The sequence below is a fragment of the Bombyx mori genome, chromosome 5, assembly GCF_030269925.1.
Source record: "Bombyx mori chromosome 5, ASM3026992v2".
In the NCBI taxonomy this organism is placed as follows: Eukaryota; Metazoa; Arthropoda; class Insecta; order Lepidoptera; family Bombycidae; genus Bombyx; species Bombyx mori.
In genome coordinates, this window is record NC_085111.1 from 10,662,375 (window position 1) to 10,687,249 (window position 24,875).

Sequence of the window (24,875 nt, forward strand, 5' to 3'; positions counted from 1 at the left end):
CAGTAATGCGTTTCGGTTTGAAGGGTGGGGCAGCCGTCGTTACTATACTTGAGACCTTAGAACTTGTATCTCAAGGTGGGTGGCGCATTTACGTTGTGGATGTCTATGGGCTCCAGTAACCACTTAACACCAGGTGGGCTGTGAGCTCGTCCACCCATCTAAGCAATAAAAAAAAATTAATCAAATCCACACAAACATTACGTTTTTGCATTGAATATCCTAACCAAGCTACACAGAATATAATAAATGAGTACATCAGGTACATCATGAATCAACTACATAAGTACTTACAAGAATCTTTTTTGAAGAAACTTTATAGATTTATGTCTCCAATGTGTAAAAAATCGCGCATTTTTTTCAAAGTGACGTTAATTTGATTCTGACTTTCACACGTGACATTTGAAAGGGTGGGGGCTGCTCATAGTTAAATAATTCTGTAATGATCTTATATTTTAATTGTGTAAAAATTACAACCTGAATGGTTGCCATTTCAAAAATATTCGGAATTTTACCTAGATTGGGAGGGTGGGAAAATAGTACCTTGTGTCCGATTAAAGGTTAACGTAAAGGTAGATTTATTTTATCTTTATGTATGTAATTGGTATGAGTCGTATGAGTAGTAATTTCCAACCCAAAATTGCTAAGTTACTATTTATTATTATTTTCAATTTTTTATCATAATAACCATAAATCCATAGTGGATAATGGTTTTACACAATACTTAAAGCGTGGTCGAATTAGATAAGCAAACACCATCCCGACTACCAGGCGCCGTAGCTCATGGAACAAGAATTCTGGAAAAATCGAAACAATATTTGCTTTCAACTATAGGAAGGTAATTCCTGATTAGTATTTTGAAACTTTAATAAGACTAATTTACAGGCATAGACCTAGGTTTCATACTTCAGTGTTTACAAGTGAATGATAAAAAGTGCCTATTGTATCGAACGACATTTATTTAAAAAAAAAAAAAACAAAGGTAGGCGACAAAAAACACAATATGTTCTAGGGTGGTAAACACTTGTAAGCTGATAAAAAATAAGGAACTAAAATAATACTTTTGCAGTCTAGATCATCATTTATCATTTCACTGCTTATTACCCTGAATGAAATGTGTAATAATAACAGTCAAAAGTATTATTAATCATTATGTTATTTATCGTAATTCTTAAATTGAAGCGTTGCTAATAAAGGTTTGAGTGCAAGAGGCAAAAAGGCGGTGCCTTTGTGCGTTGCTTGACCGCCTCATTTACATGCATTTGAAAATGTGGTCGCGGGAGCTGTCGTCTCCCCGCTAGCGCTGTCTACATCCCCTAAGGCGAACGCGGTTTACTGTTTAACATAAATATAAAAATAATAATTATATCTGATTAAAATTACTGTTGTAAATGACTCTGTATGTATCTGACTAAAACTACTACTAGAGGATTGTGACTCTTCTTGGAACCGATGGTAGGGATTATTTTGTCTTTCATTATGTACCTACCCTATGTTCAATGACATCCTAATTGAAAATTATTTTGATTTTGGAGTTGTTACGGATTTATCTGCATTTTTTATATTTTACTGTGTCTGTAGGTATACATAGGTGGATAGGTTCTTTCTCAACGATTCAAATAACTATGCACATATTATTTTAATATCCCGACTCGTTCGTCGCAAAGCTGATTCGAGCTTGTCAAAAGTGGAAACGGGTGCATGTTTGTTCCGAATCTTTTGATGTTTTTTATTGCCTACGGTAGCAGACAAACTTGTGGCCCACTTGAAAATGGTCAGCGCTGCCAATGAACTTCGACAATAACAGGAGCAATATAGAACTTTGTCGTATCTACAGTAGTTCCTTATGTGATAGTTCGAATTTCTAGCTTCTTTTTTGACATTTACCGTTGTGCTTACCGTAACTACTAAACTACTTCGTTATATTTAGATAGATGTACCGAGCCCCTTGAATTTTTGACAGTTACGCGCGCCTTTTGATAATTTATAATTAATTTACATTAGTTAGCTTAAGCTTTACTTGAAAAGACGATTTTCCAGAAAATGACACAATTATCTCAATTTGTTAGATATGTTTTTAATCTAGTAGGTAATTAATAAGATAGCACTTAAAATCTATAGTTAATCGACATTACAACGTATTTTAAATATTTTAGGGCGATCAGCCTAAAACTATTTGATAGAACATCAATAAATAAAAGTAAGCACGTCGACGTTGCAACGTCCAGTAGCCGTCTCTTGGGCTTTCTTCATAAATCAAAAAGTTGTTTTTGTGTGTTATCGGCGGATAATCGGCGGGTGCTGCTACCGCGCCGCGGCCTCCTCCCACACTGTCGACCCACTCTCGCACGAAGTTTTAACTTTTTGTTGAATTTTTTTAGGAGAATAATTACCAGACCGATAACATTTTAGGAAATAGTGCCGTTTCATATCTTCACTTCACCTAAATATGGAATCTGATACGATTTTAGGAAACCAGTTAACGAAACACCTAGCATTACACAAATACAACTAATAACTTACAAGTCACTCAAGTGTCCGTTAGACATTTCGAAATACACAATTTCTCAACTGTTTCCATGCTAATCATAATTTAAGAATATTCTTTGGCATTATTTAGATTATTCTTACAAGATTTTGACTGAAAGCACCCGTTTAATCAAAGAAGATGAATCTATTGTGTAGTATCTAACCTAGTACGTGGGTATTGTAACTTTTCATCTAAATGTAAATAAATAAAATAGCGATTTGCAAAAATACTGTAGGTAAAGAAGAAAATTCATACTTTTATTTACTTTTTATATATGTTAACGGAAATGTATGTAATCCGTCATTGTATACAATTCCTAGGAAATGTATGTAATTCCTAAAATCGCACGGAAATGTGTGAAATTAATTATATTATACTTACACATTACACATTTCCTAAGAAATCTATACATTTCCTAAATAGCAATCGGAAATGTAAAACATTTAAGATATTGGTGGGTACGCGGGGACAGCGGGACGAGTCTTGCACTACGGTCAGTTGCCAACTTGCAATCCACTGGAACCGGCCAGGGATTTAAGAAGTGCCTTTGCAAGAAAAACTGTGCTACATCAAGATGTCTGTGTTTTAAAAATAAAGTATTATGTACTTCCAAATGCCATTCGAGCTTACCCTGCAAAAATAAATAGCTATATGGACTGACAAAGTATTATAATATAAAGATTTACTTTTATACTTTGACATTTATAATTACTTAATTATCAGACTGATTACTTGCCAAATGAAAATTTGATTTTATAAGAATAAATATAAGTTGAGTTTGTGATACTTTAAAGCCTTCGTCAAACAGAACGCGTACTTAGCGCGCGTCAGAGCGCTAAACTAACGCCGCGCTATGACGCGCGCTAATTACGCGTTCAAAATCAAAATCAAATCAAAAAAATTTTTATTCAACATAAATGAAAGTACATACTTGTTGAACGTCAAAAGAACTACCGTTCTGTTTGACGAAGCCTTAAAAGTTAATAGATAGTTGATTTTAGAAGTTTTAATTAGTAAGATAATATGAATATAATATTTTTATTTTACGGTATGACTGTTACCCGATTGTCTCAATAAGTGTTATAATAAAAAAATATTATTAACAACGTGTTTTATTACAGAAAGCATTTACTTTATACATTTCCTAATACGATATTGGAATTATATACAATTCCGAGGAAATTTATACATTTCCTAGGATATCTATGCATTAAATAGTTTTTCAAACAATATTTTATACATTTCCTAAATAGTATCGGAATTGTACACATTTCCTAGGATTTGTATACAATTCCTTGATTTCATACATTTCCGGTAACATATACACATTTTATAAATGTGAGTGTGTGTTTGTTTCCCTTCTTTTACGTGGAAACGAAGCAACGAACTGACATGTTTTAATTATTCAATATTATTTAATAAATATAGGCTACATTTTATGCCGAAAAAAAACCATCTCATTCCACGGGAAACTGTTTTATTCTCTTTATTAGAAAAATTAACTGAGCACGTGGGCGAAGCTGCGTGTAACAGCTATTGAAATATAATGTAAACTGAATAGAGAATCTGTTTTAATAAAAAATACACATTCAAAAACTGCAGCATATTAGAAAGTTAAGTAGGTAGGTAGGTTTAGTATAGTAGATATCACATGATTTTTTGTGATTTTTGTTTACTAAACAGCTTTAAGCTAGGGCTGGTGAACAGGTCCGAAACTCATCTCAAATTGCACTTACATTTTGTTTTGAAAAAGCAGCAAGAGAACCTTACTACGGTTACGGATACGTAATTTAAATGTTTCCTGATTTTGTCTTTCATTATTATTTTACTTGAGAAATTGTTTCATTTAGTGAATGCTCAACATAATTATTACGTATTAAATGATGTTAATTATAATGTTCTCTTTATATTTTAAGTTGTGTTTTTTAAATGAATGTTAAAATATGAAAAACAAAGGATTTTTTTTTTATTGTTAGGTGACGCATGACGGCTTAGGGATTAACATGAATAGGAAGGACACAAATGGACAAAAATTACCTAGCTAATATAGGTGGTTGTACTCATTTAAACCCCACATAAACAAAGGAAACTTTACCAAAAAAAACAATTGGTATTTTTTTTTCTAAAAACGTTTTGAAGAAGGAATAAGCGTATTTAAAAATAACAAAATTCCGATTATCGGATATCTAAGGCTCACAACTAAGCTGGATGGTGGTAGTTACTCATGCGGGCTTACAATATAAGTAATAAATTGAACTATAAGCCGAAATTAGACAATTGATAGACTTAACCATACCACCTGTTTTCTTTTTAAGATTTCCACAAATAACATTGAAAGCCGTCGTTTATTATTCCGGTCACCGTCCTCGCCGAACCCGTCTCTTGCGACGAAGGGCTCGACGAGTACCTAACCCATAGACACAGCCCACTGAGTTTCTCGCCGGATCTTCTCAGTGGGTCGCGTTTCCGATCCGATGGTAGATTCTGAGAAGCACTGCTCTTGCTGGGACCAGTGCTAGCAACACTCAGTGTGAGCCCCGTGAGTTCACCTACACGTCAAGGAGAAGCTGAAATAGCCTCTCAAAGCTATCAACATGCGTAAGAAAAAAATCATTTTTGTTTTAAATAATCTAAACAGAATATGCGCTAATTATGCAAAATGACAACTATGAACCGAGAGATGAGCTTATATGGGCTGACGGCGGCATCGTGGCGCGTCGGTCTGGTGTTTGTGTCAGCACATCTACTTCACGTAATTGCACCCCCGCAGCGTGATGGATGGCCTGCCAAACCGGCCTTATGCCCTCTCTCTCTACCCCGCACACCCTACGAGCATCGATGCTACGAGCAAAAGGGATGTTCCCAGAATTTTTATTATCATCTACATCTGATATCGTACGCCGCATTATTTAACATCTCAAAAGCGCCGTCTTAAATGACAGCCGTGTACAGCTTACTCTTTCCGGACCGCACATTTTGTAGATATTGTACCTTTAGTGATAGGTTTATTTAAAATTAAGCCTAAACAGAGTCATAATCTAAAATTATGAGCTACATCTCGTTTATTGTTATGAGCGCATACGGGTCAGAGGATCTTATCCGCTCCACTTTGCTCCCTATCAATTATTCAAAGCTGACTTAAGACTGACTTGAACTCCTAATGTGGTCGCCAGCATTCACGCTATGGTATTTGTGGGGTACGGTAACAATTACGGATTACTAATAGAGTCGTGAATACGTCTGCTCACTTACGGCACTAAAACTCAGGCAAGCTTATGTTAAAAAGCTCACTAAAAATTACAGTTCCTAGTTGTGACGAACGTTCATGATAAAATTGAAACAGTTGGTGCATTATAAGTTTTTTAAGAATCATTAATATAAAAAAAAAATATTTGTAAATTTGTAATGTTTTACTAATCGACAATACCATAACTTACAATGTTGGCGACACGGTTTCTAGCAACTTGCTACAATAAGAGCGCTAACGAAATGACGAAAAAATAATCGATCTCAAAAATTCATCCACAGTAATTTACCGTAAAAACTTATTAAAGTTGTTTTGAAGACATACCTAATCGATGAGACATTCCGGCCCATAGTCGTCATTTTAATGCTTTAAGTTTTATGTTCTAACAGAAATAACAAAGCCTTCTATGGAACTACGTGATTTATAAACGTCATAAAATTTGATAGGGTGTTCTCAAAATAAAAATCTATAAAATGAAACAAAATGAGAACGGTGTTTTAATTTTGAAGTACTGTGATATTTTATAGCTATTATATTATGGTTTTTTGGTGGGATGGAGCGATTGCTGTTGGCCCAAAGACCTTCACAGCTTCACCAGGACGATTGGACCAGGGCTCAGCCGGGAAGGCAGAAATTTACATTCTGCATAAAAAATAAAACTCCATGTTTCTACAGTATTTTATTGGGGTCATAGGATCACTGAAAATCTTTCGTGCTTTTTCTTAAGAGTTCATTTGGGGGTACATTCCCTAATCCTACCCGTAGAAACAGTACCTATTCAGTAGGATTTCGGGGAACACGTAATCTTAAAATTTTTACAACTGTTTTCTTAATTTTTTTCCTTTCCAAATTCTACCTATCCCACGCTTCTTATCTCCCCCTAATTTTACTGCTTGGGAATATAATAGTGCTAGTGGTGGATGGGGTCGCGTACCCATTTCCCCCTGACGAATAAACGAACAGATTAATTATAATTATTATTAGTGTAGCATCCTATGAAACTGTAAATGAAGGATGAATTCGTGGCCATCAAATCGTGAAATTATCATTAGAGATGGTTTAAAATGACGTGGAGATGGATTAAATTAGTTATCTAAGTTCATATGACTACGAAAACGACTGGGAGATGTCTAAAAGGGACTACTTTATTTTTACTAAGCCTGGAAACTTTTTGAGATCCACATTACTTTCATGAAGACAACGTAACCTAACTTTTAGAAGTCGTCGTGACCTAAATAAGATACCCGGGGCATTAGTACCAAGCGATGCAACGGTGTTCGAATCACGCCGGCATGGGCAGGTACCAATTTTTCTACTGAAATACGTACTTAACCAATGTTCACGATTGACTTCCACGGTGAAGGAATAGCATCGTGTAATTAAAATCAAACAAAAATGCAAAATTATAATTTGTATAATTTCTGGTGGTAGTGGTGGTGGTCTTGTGTATCCGTACGGGTAGGTACCACCGCCCTGGCTATTTCTACTGTAAATGAGTAATGCGTTTCGATTTTATGAGTGGGGCAGCCGTTATAATGTAAGCTCATGTCTTAATGTAGGTGACAAAATTTACGTTTTAGATGTTTATGGGTTCCGGTAACCCCTTAACAACAGGTTGGAATGAGCTTACCCACCCATGTATGCAATAAACAAAACGGAAGGATAAGACGTACAACTGCGATTACGTGATTGTGTGTGTGTGTGTGTTATGTGTTATTACGAAGAAAAATATCTAATTAAATACTTCACACATGTTCACGAATAATAGCCACGATGAAGGAAGTACGGTAAATGTGTAAGTGGTAGGGCGTACTGTAAGCCCGCGCGAATAAGTACCACATTCCTTTCTATTTCTGCCGCGAAGCAGTCATGCGTTTCAGTTTGAAGAGTGGAAAAGTCCTTATATTATTACCCACTGAGTATCTAACCGGATCTTCCCAGTGGGTCGCCATTCCGATCCTGACAGATGTTAGCAAGTCTCTCTGGCTGAGCCCCGTGAACTCGCGTACCGATCGAATTGAAGCCAGAATAGTCCCTCGAGGCTATTGGCAGAAAGGTAGGCAAAAATACATCAAAATATCTATGACCACCAGCAACAATAATTTGTACTTACACAAAATCATAAAAGAAGTTATTAGTAATTGTACTGAACGTAAACTTAATTTTAATCCACCCTTTTCCGGTCGATCAACGGGAAGAAAGGAAAAAAAGCTCAATATTTGGACAGAACTGATTTAAAAAACACGACCGGATGCGAATGCGTGCACTGGCGCTAACATAAAGAAAGGCACAGGATGCGATTTTCGACAGAATAGTTCCAAGACTCGTATTCCCAAACGTATCACAACATTAAAGCGGGCAAAGAATAGTTTTTTATTTATTCTCTTTGTAACAGAAATTACGATACCCAACACCCGAACTTATCCTTGAGTAAAGTCGTATTGAATCAGCAATGAGCAAACTTCCGCAACGAAATCCGAGCCTACTCCATTCGCTTGAGGATGATCGATCGCCTCGTTGGTTTAGTGACTAGTGACGTAACCCCTATTGTATACCGGAGGAAACGGGTTCAATTCCTTTTTGAAATCAATATCTTTGTTCAAAATTAAAGATATTATGACTTCGGGGTATAGACGAGCTCGCTTTAGTTTTGATTGCGTGTTTCCGGTATTCATTGCACAGTACGGAATCTTAGGTTGAGAGACCGTTAAATATCAAACGTACATTATTAGATTTGATTCTTACAGTAATTTACAACCATACCATTCACAGACATCGTCTTTGTGATTTCGTAATATAGAGTTAAACAAAATGTCGTGTGCAACCTTGACAGGACCAGCTAGCTAGCAGTATCCCAAGTTGATAAGTCTGTTTGCAAATGGGAATCAAATCGACGTCTCCTTTGTTATAAAAAAACTATTTATTTACACTAGAACATATCAATTTAAATATAGCTGTCTAACAGGACGCGGAATCATTTGTTTTAAATACTTCATAGGTACATCCTGTATTCTGTCAAGTTTTTAGAACAGTAATTTCACTAAATAGGTATATTTAGAGTGTAATATGAACGACATTATACTGTAAATGATTAACGCGAACCCATGTAAAGTTTCAGTTGATAAAAATTTATAAGTAGCAAAAATTGCAGGCGCTTACGAGCCGTGCGTAAACGATGTTTCGTTTACTTTCTTAATATCCATAAACATCAAACACTCTCCATATTTTACTGATTCTTTTAAAATTAAGATTACAGCGATGATTTAGATATGCCTCAAAGTTTACACACGGCTGATAGTATTTCTTGCTTTATTTACGTAATGTCTATGATTCCCTGCTTATTTACACTAGTTGATAAAAAAAGAGCGATAGGGAAGCGGCTCTCTTGTTACGAGAAAGAAAACTAAACAAATAAAATGATCCCGCTCTTGCGTCGCCTGTGTAACACCGGGGGTAACTCTGATAACGTACGAGATACTAAAATTAGACAGTCCGCGCTTTTGAGAACTTTATATAGTTACCGCCGAGCTTGTTACGTAAACAACTCAAAGCACAGTGAGACGTCATATAAAAACGAGAATACCGCCGTTGTTTTATTGTTACTAGTGTTCTCCCTCATAGTCGAAATAAGACTATAATTAATTGAAATTATAAGTTTGAACATTATTATGGTTCTATTGTAAAAAACTATAATATACTTCTATAATCACAGATTTCGCTAAGACTACACTGTAGGCAAATACTATGGACAAATATGTACGGAATTTTTGGCGGGAACGCGAGGAGTGATATTGTGTGATTTGTTTTATTTTGTCTATTTAGTGTTTCTTCAGGTTTATATGTGTAATAACGGTGATTTATTAACTGTTTAGTATCTGTGAAAGTGCACAAATGTGGGAAAATGAAACAAAGCCGCTGTACGTAACTTCTCGGGATCCTCCATAAAGTCAACTGAGAAAGTCACAGCAAATGACCACAATTTTACTGAGATTATATTTCATTCCATATCATCCCATTTCATTTCATGGCATGCTTCATAATATTAATCAACTTCATTTCATTTCACTTCATATTATCATTTGCAAAGTTAATTACTACATTAATCAAATTACTTTCTCAACCTAATATATCTAAACCGTCCCACGCTGCTAATTTAATTCATACTTACACTAATATTAGTAATGGCCAACACGGACAGTTTCCTTCGTTTTTTATTATTTATAAACTGTAAATAATTAAAACGGCGAATTATAAAAATCTTATTACTTGACACTGGCTAATGCACAAACCGTGCCGGAATAATGCACAAACCGTGCCAATAAATAAAGAAGAAGAAGTTTTAATGGATATGTACGGTATAAACGTATTTCCAATTAGGTCTGTTTGTTTATTGGGGCTAATATTCCAAACGGCTCTCTTATTAATAAATAGATATATTTTCAAGTCATAGTTTAAGCTACTTTTATATCGGAAATCCTTACAACTTGAAGACTTTACTGGTGGTAGGACCTCTTGTGAGTCCGCGCGGGTGGGTACCACCACCTTGCCTATTTCTGCCGTGAAGCAGTAATGCGTTTCGGTTTGAAGGGCGGGGCAGCCGTTGTAACTATACTTGAGACCTTAGAACTTATATCTCAAGGTGGGTGGCGCATTTACGTTGCGGATGTCTATGGGCTCCAGTAACCACTTAACACCAGGTGGGCTGTGAGCTCGTCCACCCATCTAAGCAATAAAAAAAATAAGACTAAATTTAAAAAACAGTAGAATGGATTATTTTTTATGGGTTCGCTAGCCAATAACGGACGGGGCAAGAAGAATATACATTTAAAAAAAAAAAAATATTTTCTACATTCTATACCTACAAGTAAATACAAGTAGAAAATAGTTATATTATTACGTATCATTTGTCTGTACTATAAACCTATGCACAGATTACTATATTACTTAAGAATAACTTTTATAAATAAACCCAATTAATGAATTCTGTGTGTACATTAGAGGACTTAAATTAAATAATTTAATATGTTACCTTGTATTTAATGAGGGGTTCTTATCCATTTTGAAACCATTGTTCAACCGACTTCATCGTAACATTTATTACATAACAACTCGAAGCGTATGTAACGTTCTATTATGTTTATCACAAAAAATATTCCAAGAAAGTGTCGGTGACTAGATATCTGAGCATAAATTCAAACCTGTAATTTGAACAGAAAGGCCCAGCCGTAACTGCCCGTGACTATAATGTATGGAATGATAAGTGCTCTCTAGGAAATTGGATCAGCGTGGTAAACAGAAGTAATTTTCTTGGAAACTTTTGTACTTGAAATATTTAAGCGGCAAATTTACTTCATTGTTTGATGGGTTAGTTCAAATTATGCATTCCCGGAGTTCTAGCGGTTTATAAATTATAATGTTTCGCTAAGCCACTTAAGCTGCCATTGATTCCTTACAAATGTTTTGGTTTAAAGTAGCCCGTTCTAAGTTAATAAACAAATACTCATCGATACATACATTTTTTTTTATTTAAAAGCAATTCCCAGTGCTATATCACAAAACATCTTTTTTATCACAAATATTACAAATATACCTAAACCTAACAACATTCGCAGAACGTCGGAAATAGCGCTTCCGAGTAACTCTTGCATTGAATTTCTTGTCGTCTGTGTTTATTTATATTTCTAATATAATCCGTGATGGCGACCGCAAACAAACGTAGATTGTATCACTGACGACTAGAATAACTGTCTCGCAGTGCTTAAACATAAATCCCTGTATAAACGTAGCCGAAGACACAAGGTCTAAATTAAGTCAAACATATCTGAACAGTGAACACACTTCCTGCCTTTTTACATGTTGATAATAATCTCGGCGTTCGCGTTAAAATGTTTGGTTTATCTGTTAAGAACATCAGCCGCAACCGGTAAGCGAATGATTTATTTTTTAAAGAAACACTTTATTACTTATCCCATTTTTATCTAACCAAAATTTTTACTGTGTACTACAAAACCTATAACATTCATTAGTACGATTGACGAGTTAGGAACAGTCTTGGTGCCTACATTAACTATTATAAGTACATATTTGTTCCACTTGTTTATATGTTCTGTTCTAATTCTGGTATTCAAAATAAACGCTTTTGTAACTCACAAATTTTAAGACACGATACACGATTAACAAGCACCTACCTAAAATGTAATGTTTAGAAATGACATCAGAATTGGCATTAGAAGATAAAAAAAGTTTTCACCAAACTAAGACCTCTGCGCTTCAGGGTTGAATTAAAAACATAATTGGAAAAAATATATTAAAGAAGTCTTTCTTCTGAACATAAAAAACTTCATGAGATGTATTGGAATGTGTATTGAGAAATAAAATATATTTACTATACTTGTAAGATAATAATATGTTATGATAGTCTGTGAATTTTGATTCAAAGACCTTTGCGGCGCGATTCGCGGACACAGAGATCAAAGCGCACCGCAGGTACTCGTATGCGGTACCCGATAGGCGACGTCACGTCACGTATTGAGCACACGAAGCTGCCAGTCGCCACAGCCGGGCAGCCTAGCCACTGTGCAGTCGTCCCTTGGCCACTTTTCACAACATAACTTAGACGATTAAAATACGTATTCTATCTTCTTCTTCTATACTTAGTCTGGCCATAAATACTGTTACAATTAAAAATAAACAAAATATTACATTTGAATTTGGAATCTGTCATTTTTATATGATTGCTCATTGATTTTTCTCATTTTGGCGCCAATACATTGTACAATATTTTGCGATATTAAAATGGAGTGGGTGATAAAGAGAACCGAATCGCTGTGATTGCATTACACTAAGTAGGTATGGAGCCAAATGCAATTTTTAAAACTCTCCATACGCTTGGTATTAGTGAAATGTACCGGGCTATTAATAGGTGCAATGAGACCTCCTCTGTTTGTGACAGAAAAAAATCTGGCCGTCCACGTAGTGTTCGTACGAAAAAGGTGGTCAAAGCAGTAAGGGAAAGAATTCGAAGAAATCATGTCCGAAAGCAAAAGATTTTATCTCGGGAGATGAAGATAGCACCTAGAACCATGTCGTGTATTTTAAAAGATGACTTATGATTTGCAGCCTATAAGAGACGTACTGGTCATTTCTTAACTGATAATTTAAAAGAGAATAGGGTGGTAAAATCGAAACAACTACTGAAGCGGTACGCAAAGGGAGGTCATAGAAAATTTTTGTTTACGGATGAGAAATTTTTTACAATTGAGCAACATTTGAACAAACAAAATGACCGTATTTATCCTTAGAGCTTTGAGCATAAATACCATCGATATATTACCATCAAGCTTCCCAATTAGTCGACAGAGTGCAACGTGGGCACTATCCGACTTCAGTGATGGTTTGATGGGTATTAGCTATGAAGGAGTGACTGGGCCATACTTTTGTGAAAAAGGTATCAAAACATCGGCACAAGTGTATCAAGATACCATTCTTGAAAAGGTAATGAAGCCTCTTAACAACACCATGTTCAATAATAAGAATGGTCCTTCCAGCAAGACTCGGCGCCAGGTCATAAAGCTCGGTCTAGGCAGTCTTGGTTGGAAACGAACGTTTCGGACTTCATCAGAGCCGAAGACTGGCCGTCGTCTAGTCCCGATCTTAATCCGCTGGATTATGATTTATGGTCAGTTTTAGAGAGTACGGCTTGCTCTAAACGCCATGATAATTTGGAGTCCCTAAAACAATCCGTACGATTGGCAGTGAAAAATTTTCCCATGGAAAGAGTGCGTGCTTCTATTGATAACTGGCCTCAACGTTTAAAGGACTGTATTGCAGCCAATGGAGACCACTTCGAATAAACTTTTTATACTTTAAATTGTTTTATATTTATGTATTAAACTAACACACTGTAAAAGTAATAAATGTTATTTGACATAGTTTTTTTTTTGGTTTTCCTTTGTAACAGTATTTATGGCCAGACTAAGTATATATAAAAATGAATTGCTATTCGTTAGTCTCGCTAAAACTCGAGAACGGCTGGACCGATTTGGCTAATTTTGGTCTTGAATTATTTGTAGAAGTCCAGAGAAGGTTTAAAAGGTAGATAAATATGAAACTGCTCGGAATTAAATAAAAAAAAAGACGTGTGGCACTCGGGGACTGCCGCGGTAAAGCTATTGCAAAGCATTTTTTGTCAACTTATGTAATTACAATTAGACAATAATAATTTAATATTAAAACAATAATAAAAATAAAACCACGCTATATTTATAAACATTAACAAAAGCAAAACATTAACTGTCCCCTTCACACTCATAAGCTAGACCGCGTGAGAGAGAGATGGGCAGACTTTTTATGATGCTCATGCAGTGCGACGTCACGGCAGGTTTATTCAAAAACACCAGCGCAACGTGTGAATGTGTTGAACACGAGCTACATAGTAGGCGTGCTGAGGGGGTGTCAGGTTATTTTCGTTACGGAATTTCTTGATTCAGTCGCCGCGCTCAAGGCCCACGATAGAAGCTATGCAATAGCTTAAAAGAAATCAATAATTTCATTATGCGCATGCAGTGTGACGTCACGCCACGCGCTTATTCACAAACACTACACAAGCGCAACGTGTGAATGTGTTGAACGCGAGCTACATGATAAGCGGAGTGAGAAGTGTAAGGTTTTTTTCGTTACGGAATTTCATGATTCGGTCGCCGCGCTCAAGGCTCGCGATAAAATCTATGCAATAGCTTAAAAAAGAAGTTGTAAAAGTATCTGGGCTCCAGTAACCACTTAACATCAGGTGGGCCGTGAGCTCGTCCACCCATCTATGCAATAAAACAAACAAAAAAAAGTTGTAAATGTATCTGGGCTCCAGTAACCACTTAACATCAGGTGGGCCGTGAGCTCGTTTACCCATCTATGCAAATAAAAAACTATAAATTAGTTCAAGTCAGCTTATGCAAAGAATCCAATCACTGGTACAAAATATAAAAAAATCAAATATCTAAAACAAAACAAAAAAAATCAATAATTTCATTATGCGCATGCAGTATGACGTCACGCCACGCGATTATTCACAAACACTACACAAGCGCAACGTGTGAATGTGTTGAACGCGAGCTACATGGTAGGCGGAGTGAGGGGTGTAAGGTTTTTTTCGTTACGGAATTTCATGATTCGGTCGCCGCGCTCAAGGCCCGCGATAAAATCTGCAATAGCTTAATAACAATTTTGTTTTTCCTTTGATGTGTCCCCCGTCGCTCGGACGGATTCCTTTTGTTTGTTTTAAGTTTATTAGGTATTTTATTTATCGATTGAGGCACTAGGAAGTCTGCTGGGTCAGCTAGTGCTTAATATAATAGATATGATAGAAAATGTTTATTTACGTTACGCTTTATCTAGGTAATCATAATGCATATTTTTCTTATATTAAACCATTAGAATAAACTAAGTTTGTACTAACTGTAGGTATTGAGGTACTTAGTTACACAATGTTTCACTGAATGATCTACTCTGGTGAACTTTGGTTAACCAAGACCTTTTTTATCTATTTTTTACAGCCATTTCATACTATTTCACTATTATGTATATCTTTTAATAATAATGTGCACAATATTATAAATATTGACATTTACAAGCGGTATGAATATTTCGTTACATAGAAATTGACTAGTTAGTAATGCAATGTTTTTGTGTTCGAAGTCAATTTTTTTCTTTACTTTCACGGAATGTACCTATGAATTCGCTTTGGCGGACGAGTAAATAAAGCTGAAAGCTTTTTATTACAAAAAGTAAATTAGAACATAACCATGGAATGTTTTTAATTTAAATAAATCGGAGTCCATTAGAACTTTACTCAACAAACGATATGTTTTACACGTTATAATTAAGCACATAATTGTTTAAATATATGTAACTTAAATGTATAGTTTCGTTATTGGCCTCCGATCACTTAACGTCAGCAGTAACCGACACTTCGTGAAAAACATTCAAACGAAATTCAACAAAACCTACCGGAACCGGTTATTGTTTACAAAGAACTTATGTTTATAGCCGATACAGCATTTAGCCGTGCATTCATTTATGTAGCAACGTACCGATTCTTTAATTTTTCATAAATATGTTTCTCAGGTCTAGGATATATTTGTCCGTATTAAAGGGGAATGCCCATTTCAGGCCCAAAGCGGACAATAGATTAGAGAAAAAATACTTAGTGCATTAATTTTGTCATAAATAAATATGCTTTTACTTTCTTCCAAATAAGCGCCACTGCAGTTTACAATAAGTAGTTTAAAAAAAGTAACTCTGTTGAAAAAAACAAGATTTTTATTTTTGCGGGAAAAATATTGCCAGCATCAAAACCTTTTACGTATTAAGTAAACTTTTTAAGTATATAAAAAAAAAACATATAAATAAATCATTTTAAGTATTATCATTAATCAATCGATTTTAATTGAGCTTATAGCTCATAAAATAACATCAAAGACATACCCATTGGACTTTAACTTGTTACTCTACTTAAGACCTTAGAACTTATATCTCAAGGTGGGTGGCGCATTTACGTTGTAGATGTTTGTGGGCTCCAGTAACCACTTAACACCAGGGTGGCTGTGTGATCGTCCACCCATCTAAGCAATAAAAGAAAACTTAACTTGTATTGTTATTTAAATATGTACAACTAAAACAAAAACATAAAAAATTAAAAATAATGTGTACTCGTAAAAAAAAAGATTAAGAAATAAATCAATTATCGGTTATTTAAAAAATGATCGATATATCAATTTCATGTAATTATTTTTCTTTATACTGACAACACTGCTTTTAATTTGACTGACTGACACTTCGCTCGCTGCTTGTGCCTGCGTTCAAAATGGATGTGTTTTGATTATTCTTCGATTTCTTTGCTTTTATCAATAACTTTTTATACTACGACTGAAAAACATTGTGTGAATTGTGGTTTTAACCTGACCGAGATTTAAAACCGTGTATATGCTCTCCTGTGCTATTTTTAGATGTTTTACTAATTGTGTGAAGATGAAGAAAATATAGATATTTAAAGAAGTATGTGTGTTTTTTATACCTTAATAACTACAATTGGATAAAAATACATTAGGAACATCTTAAACATTAAAAAAAGAAAAGTTCTTGAAGTATTTATATAGAAAATTAACCTCAAAACGAGTTTTTATTTTTGTTATATTTTATATAATAGTGGCGTAAATTTCAATATATTTTTTAGATATCTAATACATTTAAGAATTTGAATCAGTCTATTTTTATAGTAATATTTGATGTCCACTTTGGGAGTGAGGAGGGGAACTTCCCCTTTGTACTTTTAGTTATGATGTTTCAATTAATATACATTACTACATATTATATCTTGATTAAATTATAATTTTTCAATCAAACTTGAGTTAAAAACATATCTTGTGAATTTTAATTCAACGATTTTTCAATCTAACGATCACGATCATGATTTTCCCTTTAAAAACTTATCATAACCACTCAACATAATATAAAATATGTAATTACGTTCTATATCTATTTAAACTGCTTGATGTGAACAAAATATGCGTTGGATGGTTTGTTGATCACCGGTTGAATTAATTAGTGCGCGCGTTGGCGGTTCGGGGGGCTGCCGGGCTCGCTGTCTTTATAACATAATTTGCACTTCAAGCGGAGAGATCAAAGCCGAGGCCGTTCGATGTCGGCGCCTTTCATCACGGCGAGCCTTTGACTGGTGCCGCCTCCGCCGGTTACGCCTTGGAATAGTCAATTTGTCGCTGGTTTTTTCATGGCTCGGGTAGCGTAATATGCGCGCAACCAACAGCGACTTGTAGCACTGAATACACGCATTAAATTATATTAAATCTTATAAGAAATTAGGAGTATTAATTAATATGTAGTTGTTTTGTACATGTCGTGTGTTAAGCCAGGGTTTTCACACGTATCACAATGAAAATACAATACAATTCTATAAAAAGTTAACATTATTTGTTTTTATTATAAAAAAAGCCACGTCTTACTTTTTACACATGGAATTACTGCGAAATAATTCATAAAATGTAGCTTGATATTCACAATAAATATTTTAGTGATTTTTATATCACCCCAACATTAATGTATTTAACATTAATGTATTAACATAAATTATTTTTAACTAATTTAAACAACATTATTATTATCCAGCCTGACAATAGATGGCGCCAACAACATGATTTGCGTAGCAATTACAATACTTACATATTCAAATTATTAATGTTAATTATATCATAATTTATTATTAATATTTATGCTTTATTCATATTTGATTATTTTGAAAGTCATTTGTTTTTATATACATTAATATAAAACAAACATATTCTGAACATTTTCACAAGACAGTCTCTACTAAATATTAAACATGGTAGAATAACAGTTTCGTCTTGCTATTAGCAAGCATAAATAAATAACAACATAGGATAAACCGTTTTTTATTTTTTTATTGCTCAGATAGGTGGACGAGTTCACGGCTCACCTGGTACTAAGGGTAGTAAGTAGATCTATCTACAACCTAAATGCCGCCATCCACCTTGAGATATGAGTTCTAAGGTCTCAGTATAGTTACAACGGCTTTCCTTCAAACCGAAACGCATCACTGCTTCACGGCAGAAATAGGCAAGGTGGTGGTACCTACCCGTGCGGGCTCACAAGGGGTCTTACCACCAGTAATTACGCAAATTATAATTTTGCGGTTTTGGTTTTTATTACGCGATGTTATTCCTTCACCGTGGAAGTCAATCGTGCACATGTGTTAAGTACCTACATATTTCATTAGAAAAATTGGTACTCGCGTTCTACCCGATGTTTTGCAAGCGAAGTAAATTGTCCCTTAGAAATAAGGTGACACTGTACAAAACTTTTTTACGCCCCGTCATGACCTATGCAAGTCTAGTATTCGCTCACGCGGCCCGCACTAGCTTAAAACCACTACAAGTCATTCAATCCCGTTTTTGCAGGATAGCCGTCGGAGCCCCGTGGTTCGTCAGGAACGTCGACCTCGATGATGACCTGGACTTCCAGTCCATCAGAGAACCCTCTCATCGTGGCCGCCGGTAACTACATTCCCGATCCTGCGGACAGAATGGATAGCAGTCGACGTCGCCCAAAACACGTCATTTCGGATCCACTAACGGTGCTTTTAGGTACCTCAAGCACCGGTCATCGTTCTCGTCGAACCCGTCGCTTGCGACGAAGGGCTCGACGAGTAAATTAACCCACAGACACAGCTCACTGAGTTTCTCGCCGGATCTTATCAGTGGGTCGCGTTTCCGATCCGGTGGTAGATTCTGCGAAGCACGGCTCTTGCTAGGGTTCGTGTTAGCAACATCGTCAGGTTTGAGCCCCATAAAAAAAAAAGAAGGTACTCGGCGGCGGGATCCGAACGCCGGTACATCGCTAGATACGAATGCACTGGCACCGGACGTCTTATCCTTTAGGCCACGACCACTTCAAACTAAACTATATATTATTATCATTATTGCCAATAGTAGCGCTTGCGCCCATATCCAACGTACGTAGTACCTACGTAGGCGTAGGGCGTAGGTAAGTAGGCTGACCTAGAAAATCGGTTGAAAACTAGGTTGAAAATGATAGATATCTTAATTATTATTGTATTTCGAATATTTTTTTTACAATAACAGTGTGTTCATTTTATAAGTCACCGCTTTCTGTAATGTATGCACCTACTTTGCATAATAATTGGTTAGGATTGTAGTTTTCACTCGGTGGTTATTAATAGCCGTATAGTTTCTTACTACGCTGGCTGTAATTTTTGTTATTACATTTGTATCGTTTCTTTCTTCTTTGGGTAATGAGTGTAACAGAGAAATACATATGTGATTGAAGTGAATCCATCAGACAAATTAGGGTGGGGTAGGTAGGTAGTTGTTTTACAGTTTTATTGAGAATTTATCTCGTGTCTCAGGTGGGGCCAGAATTCACGTTGTGATGTTTATAAGTTCCCGTAGCTTTATATCCGTGAGTCGTGAGCTTCACTGCCCACATACATAATAATATGAAAAGAAGCAAACGGCTTTATGTAACATTTAAACTGCTTGACCAACAAGCTTTCTTTGTATTTCTTATATTGTCGGTGGCAGTAGCCGGTAACTTTAACCTACTGACACCATAACTTTGGCCTTTTGTTTGTTATAACATTGTTTCTATGCTATCAAAGTGACATTTTAATCTCAACTGCCATTTAGAACCAAGTTTTTCTTTATAACAGTTTACTTTGTTTGATCATCGACATTCGTCCTTCGTGAAAACATTAAGATATTTGTAGTTTTTAATTCACTGTTGGTTTCAGATCAATACATTAAAGGGGAATGCCCACTCTCCATAGTGTGCTAGGCCCAAGGTGGACATCAAATATTACTATAAAAATGGACTGATTCAAATTCTTAAATGTATTAGATATCTAAAAAATATATTGAAATTGACGCCACTATTATAAAAAATATAATAAAAATAAAAAACTCGTTTTGAGGTTAATGTTCTATATAAATACCTCAAGAACTTTTCTTTTTTAATGTTTAAGATGTTCCTAATGTATTTTTATCCAATTGTAGTTATTAGGGTATAAAAAACACACATACTTCTTTAAATATCTATATTTTCTTCATCTTCATACACAATTAGTAAATCATCTAAAAATAGCACAGGAGAGCATATACACGGTTTTAAATCTCGGTCAGGTTAAAACCACAATTCACACAATGGTTTTCAGCCGTAGTATGAAACGTTATTGATAAAAGCAAAATAAATCGAAGAAAAATCAAAACATCCATTTTGAACGCAAGCACAAGCAGAAAGCGAAGTGTCAGTCAGTCAGATTAAAATCAGTGTTGTCAGTATAAAGAAAAATAATTACCTGAAATTCATATATCGATCATTTTTTCAAATAACCGATATTTGATTTATTTCTTAATGTTTTTTTTACGAGTACACATTATATTTTATTTTTTATGTTTTTGTTTTAGTTGTACATATTTAAATAACAATACAAGTTAAGTTTTTTTTTATTGCTTAGATGGGTGGACGATCTCACAGCCACCCTGGTGTTAAGTGGTTACTGGAGCCCACAAACATCTACAACGTAAATGCGCCACCCACCTTGAGATATAAGTTCTAAGGTCTCAAGTATAGTAACAAGTTAAAGTCCAATGGGTATGTCTTTGATGTTATTTTATATGCTTAAAATCGATTAAAATCGATTGATTAATGATAATACTTAAAATGATTTATTTATATGTTTTTTTTTTATATACTTAAAATGTTTACTTAATACGTAAAAGGTTTTGATGCTGGCAATATTTTTCCCGCAAAAATAAAAATCTTGTTTTTTTTCAACAGAGTTACTTTTTTTAAACTACTTATTGTAAACTGTAGTGGCGCTTATTTGGAAGAAAGTAAATGCATATTTATTTATGATAAAATTAATGCACTAAGTATTTTTTCTCTAATCTATTGTCCGCTTTGGGCCTAAAATGGGCCGTCCCCTTTATTACTCGTTAAAGATAATAAGTTTGTAATTATTTTATTATCACAGTCCGTAATAATGTAACTTTGCTCATCAATGCCTTAGCAACTAGACTTTACGAAAAGTGTAGTTGAAAATCTCATGATGATGACAACTGACTTTTTTTCTCTACCAAAGCTGATGGCCTTGAGTGGCCATTTCAACGTAACCCTAACAAGTTGTGAGCTCGCGGGGCTCAAACCTGACGATGTGGCTAACACGAACCCTAGCAATAGCAGTGCTCTGTAGAATCTACCACGAGATCGGAAACGCGACCCACTGAGAAGATCCGGCGAGAAACTGAAGGGCTGGACGACTGACGTTCGGAATCTTCTATATTGACCCAATTTTTTTCTATTGTTTAGACGTGTGGTCGACAACCTTGTCAACCAAAAGAGCCAAATATAGATAACACACAATTGAAATTCATTGAAAGAGACAATTTTTTAAAGATAGGTAGGTACCTATAATTTTATAGCCTTCTGTTTCAAACATCTGTACTCGTCTCGTAGTGCCTCGTAAGCAAAATATTATAATAAGTAATATTCTATGCCCTAACTAAACATTTCGCGGAAGAGCCGTAGCGGAGGAGTCAAAGAGCCGCATGCGGTACGTGAGCCACGGGTTGACGACCACTGGCTTACACGGTTGAGGACGAGCTCATGGCCCAACTTGTGTTAGGTGGTTACCTGAGCCCATCGACGTCAACAACGTAAAGGCCTGAGACATGAGTTCTAAGTTTTCAGTTTTACAGTAGGTAGAGCAGTCAGACGGGAACACATTAATTACTCATACACGGTAGAAAAACGACAAGATGGTGGAACCAATCCGAGCGGGCTGAAGGACGCCCCTCCATCAATTACGCAAAGATTTATTTGTAATAATTGATAATAATATAGTACTGTATAATTGTACTTATTAAGAAGCCTAAATAAGAGATTTTTTTCAATCCTGATAAAGAAAAAAATAATCTCAAACATTAAACTTTTAAGCATACCTACCACTATAAGTACATAACATATTTAATCTAAGTAATTGATTTTAAATCTTAGTCGTAATTAAGGCGAGACGAAAGAGCGGCCGTCGGGCGCTGTTCGCCGACCCGGCGGCAACATCAAAGTGACTGAGATGAGTATCAACTGCCCGCCCGCGCCGGCGCGGCGAAGCCCGAGGGCCCGACTTTATTTTTTGTGTTTTTGTATTTCTTAACAGCTTTGCGCACGTTTCCTCGTTCAATGAATGTAAAGTTTTTCGATTTAGTTTACAATAAATAAAAAGCAATATGATTTGGTAGGCACATACACATTTAACAGTGACCCAATGAAAATAATAACTTAGGTTATTAGTCTTGTTACTTTTAATATTATTACTAAAAGGCAAGTTTTATTGAGTTCCTAATATGGAGTATTAACCTAGAGTTGCTTAAAAACGCAAGGAAAACGACAACGTGTGTACGTTATTATTATATCCAATTAGTCATTGTTCATCTATTTAGACTATTCAATATTCAAAATTTTTGCCTGCCTATGCTGATAGCTTTGAAACGCTATATCAGCGTTTAGGTAGCCCTAGCGTGTAGGTGAGCTTTTGGGGCTCAAACTGGAGTGTTGTGAACACTGGCCTTAGCAAGAGCAGTGCTTCGCAGAATCTACCACCGGAACTCAGTGGGCTCTGACTATGAGGTAATTAACTCGCCGAGCCCCTCGTCGCAAGCGACGGGTTCGGCGAAGACGGTGACCGGTGCTTGAGGTATCTAAAAGCATCGTTAATGGACCGGGAGGATTCGTAATCGTGTTTAAGGCGACGTCGACTGTTTACCGTTAGGTCCACAGGATCGGGTATGTAATTTCCAGCTGCTACGACAAGAAGGTTTTCGTGTCGTACCGCCTTCTTGAAGTGGTGCGTTGATGCTGACTGAATATACTTACTGAATGAGTCCAGGTCAGCATGGAGATCCACATTCCTTAAGAACCACGGTGCTCCGACGGCTATCCTGCAAAAACGGGGTTGAATAACTTGAAGGGGCTTCAAATTAGTGCGGGCCACTACCGGGTCCGGTCATGACCTATGCAAGTTTTGTAGAGTGTCACCTTGTTACGAAGGGCGTTCTAGTATGAAAGCGGCACTGTCGCGTACCGTTTTTATATACGGTACGGTATGGTCGGAATGTCATCCTTCTGTCTACGCCTAGGTATTTGACCTTCGAGGCCCACGGTATGGACTGGCCAAAATGAGTGATGGGGCTAATGACGGAGGTGTTAACGCGTCTATTAGTGAGTGAGCTGCTCGAAGTGGTATTCGGAGAGCGACAAACTAAATAATAACGGACGGGGAGAACGCAGAGCCTTGCGGGACTCCGGCCATCAGATGACGGAGGCGAGGGCGAGTTCCCTCTACTCGATACCGTAACGAACGATTCAACAAGCAGTCTCGTATGATGAGTACGAGTCTGTCTGGCACTCTCATGTTATACAGTTTGTAAACCAAACTGCTATGCCAGACTTTGTCGAACGCCTTTGCGATATCCAAGAAGAGGGCTCCGGCCGGGATTAGTTTCCGTATATTTAGCCCTATTAAGATAGGCTCCGTGACGCGATGCACTTATGCACGAGTTTTTGGCGCGGTAGGTACCCAAGCTGCTCGTCGATTAATAATTTCTTTTCGGTAATGAAGTTCCAGAGACGTTTCCGAAAGGATGATCGCTGGGAAGAGACTAATCGGTCGGAAGCTCGCGGTTTCATTTTCCGGTTTGCCTGGCTTATGTATACCGATAATGTCTGTTTTTTTCCACACCGCGGTAAAGATACAGTTCGTCATAGCGGCTTTTTAAATGGCAGCCAACATTGCTATCAGCTGGACTGGTAAAATTTTTAAAGCGCGATTGAGGATGCCATTGGAGTGGTAGGCAGCGGCTTGGCTCTGCCCCTGGCATTGCTGACAGAGTTACGCGACGAGGCGAGTCGGACTCGGATGTTACGATGCGCGGACGTGAGGCGTTCGCGGATTTCGGTTGTTTCGACGTAGAGTTCCGGGACTCCGTTCCGGGTGTGCTTTTTACCGTACGGCGAAGGCGTGCATACGTGCGCTTGACGATGGTTCGGGGGCGGAGTGCGCGGAGAAAGCCTGCGAGGCAGGTTTCGCAACGGCAACGAGCGATGCGGAGGGAGAATATTCGTCACGTGAGGCTCTATAGGCCACTAATTCGGCCGTGATAGTCAGATATTATTCCCGAAGGAATCCGATGAACACGTTTTCGTCCCAAGGGCGTCTCGGGGCTTACATGCACTCGGCGAAAGGCTAGTCCCCTGGACGGGGTCGAACCCCCTGCGCTGTAAAAACAGCAGTGATAGCAGAGGGATGAGTGCCTATGCCTTGAGAACGGCAATCAGCAGGAAGATAGGACGGAGCTCGGGCTGTATTCGCTACATCGTGCGGATACCGAGCGCGTCTTGAAAAAGACTGAAAAAGGCCGGGGAAGGTAAGGAGATATAGGTATAGGTACTAGGTTGTGATATGCCGCAGCAAGCTAATTGTAGTGATTTGTCTTTATA

At 36.7% G+C, this 24,875-nt stretch overlaps 1 long non-coding RNA gene across 1 annotated transcript; it reads right to left on the minus strand.

Moving 5' to 3' along the window:
• Nucleotides 1–637: 637 nt before the first annotated feature.
• Nucleotides 638–11,982, minus strand: LOC119628571 (uncharacterized). The gene is made up of 4 exons (XR_009973217.1): nt 11,837–11,982; nt 10,804–10,972; nt 9,943–9,999; nt 638–794 (listed from the first exon to the last, which is right to left on the minus strand). It is a non-coding gene; the product is annotated as an uncharacterized LOC119628571 (long non-coding RNA).
• Nucleotides 11,983–24,875: the final 12,893 nt, after the last annotated feature.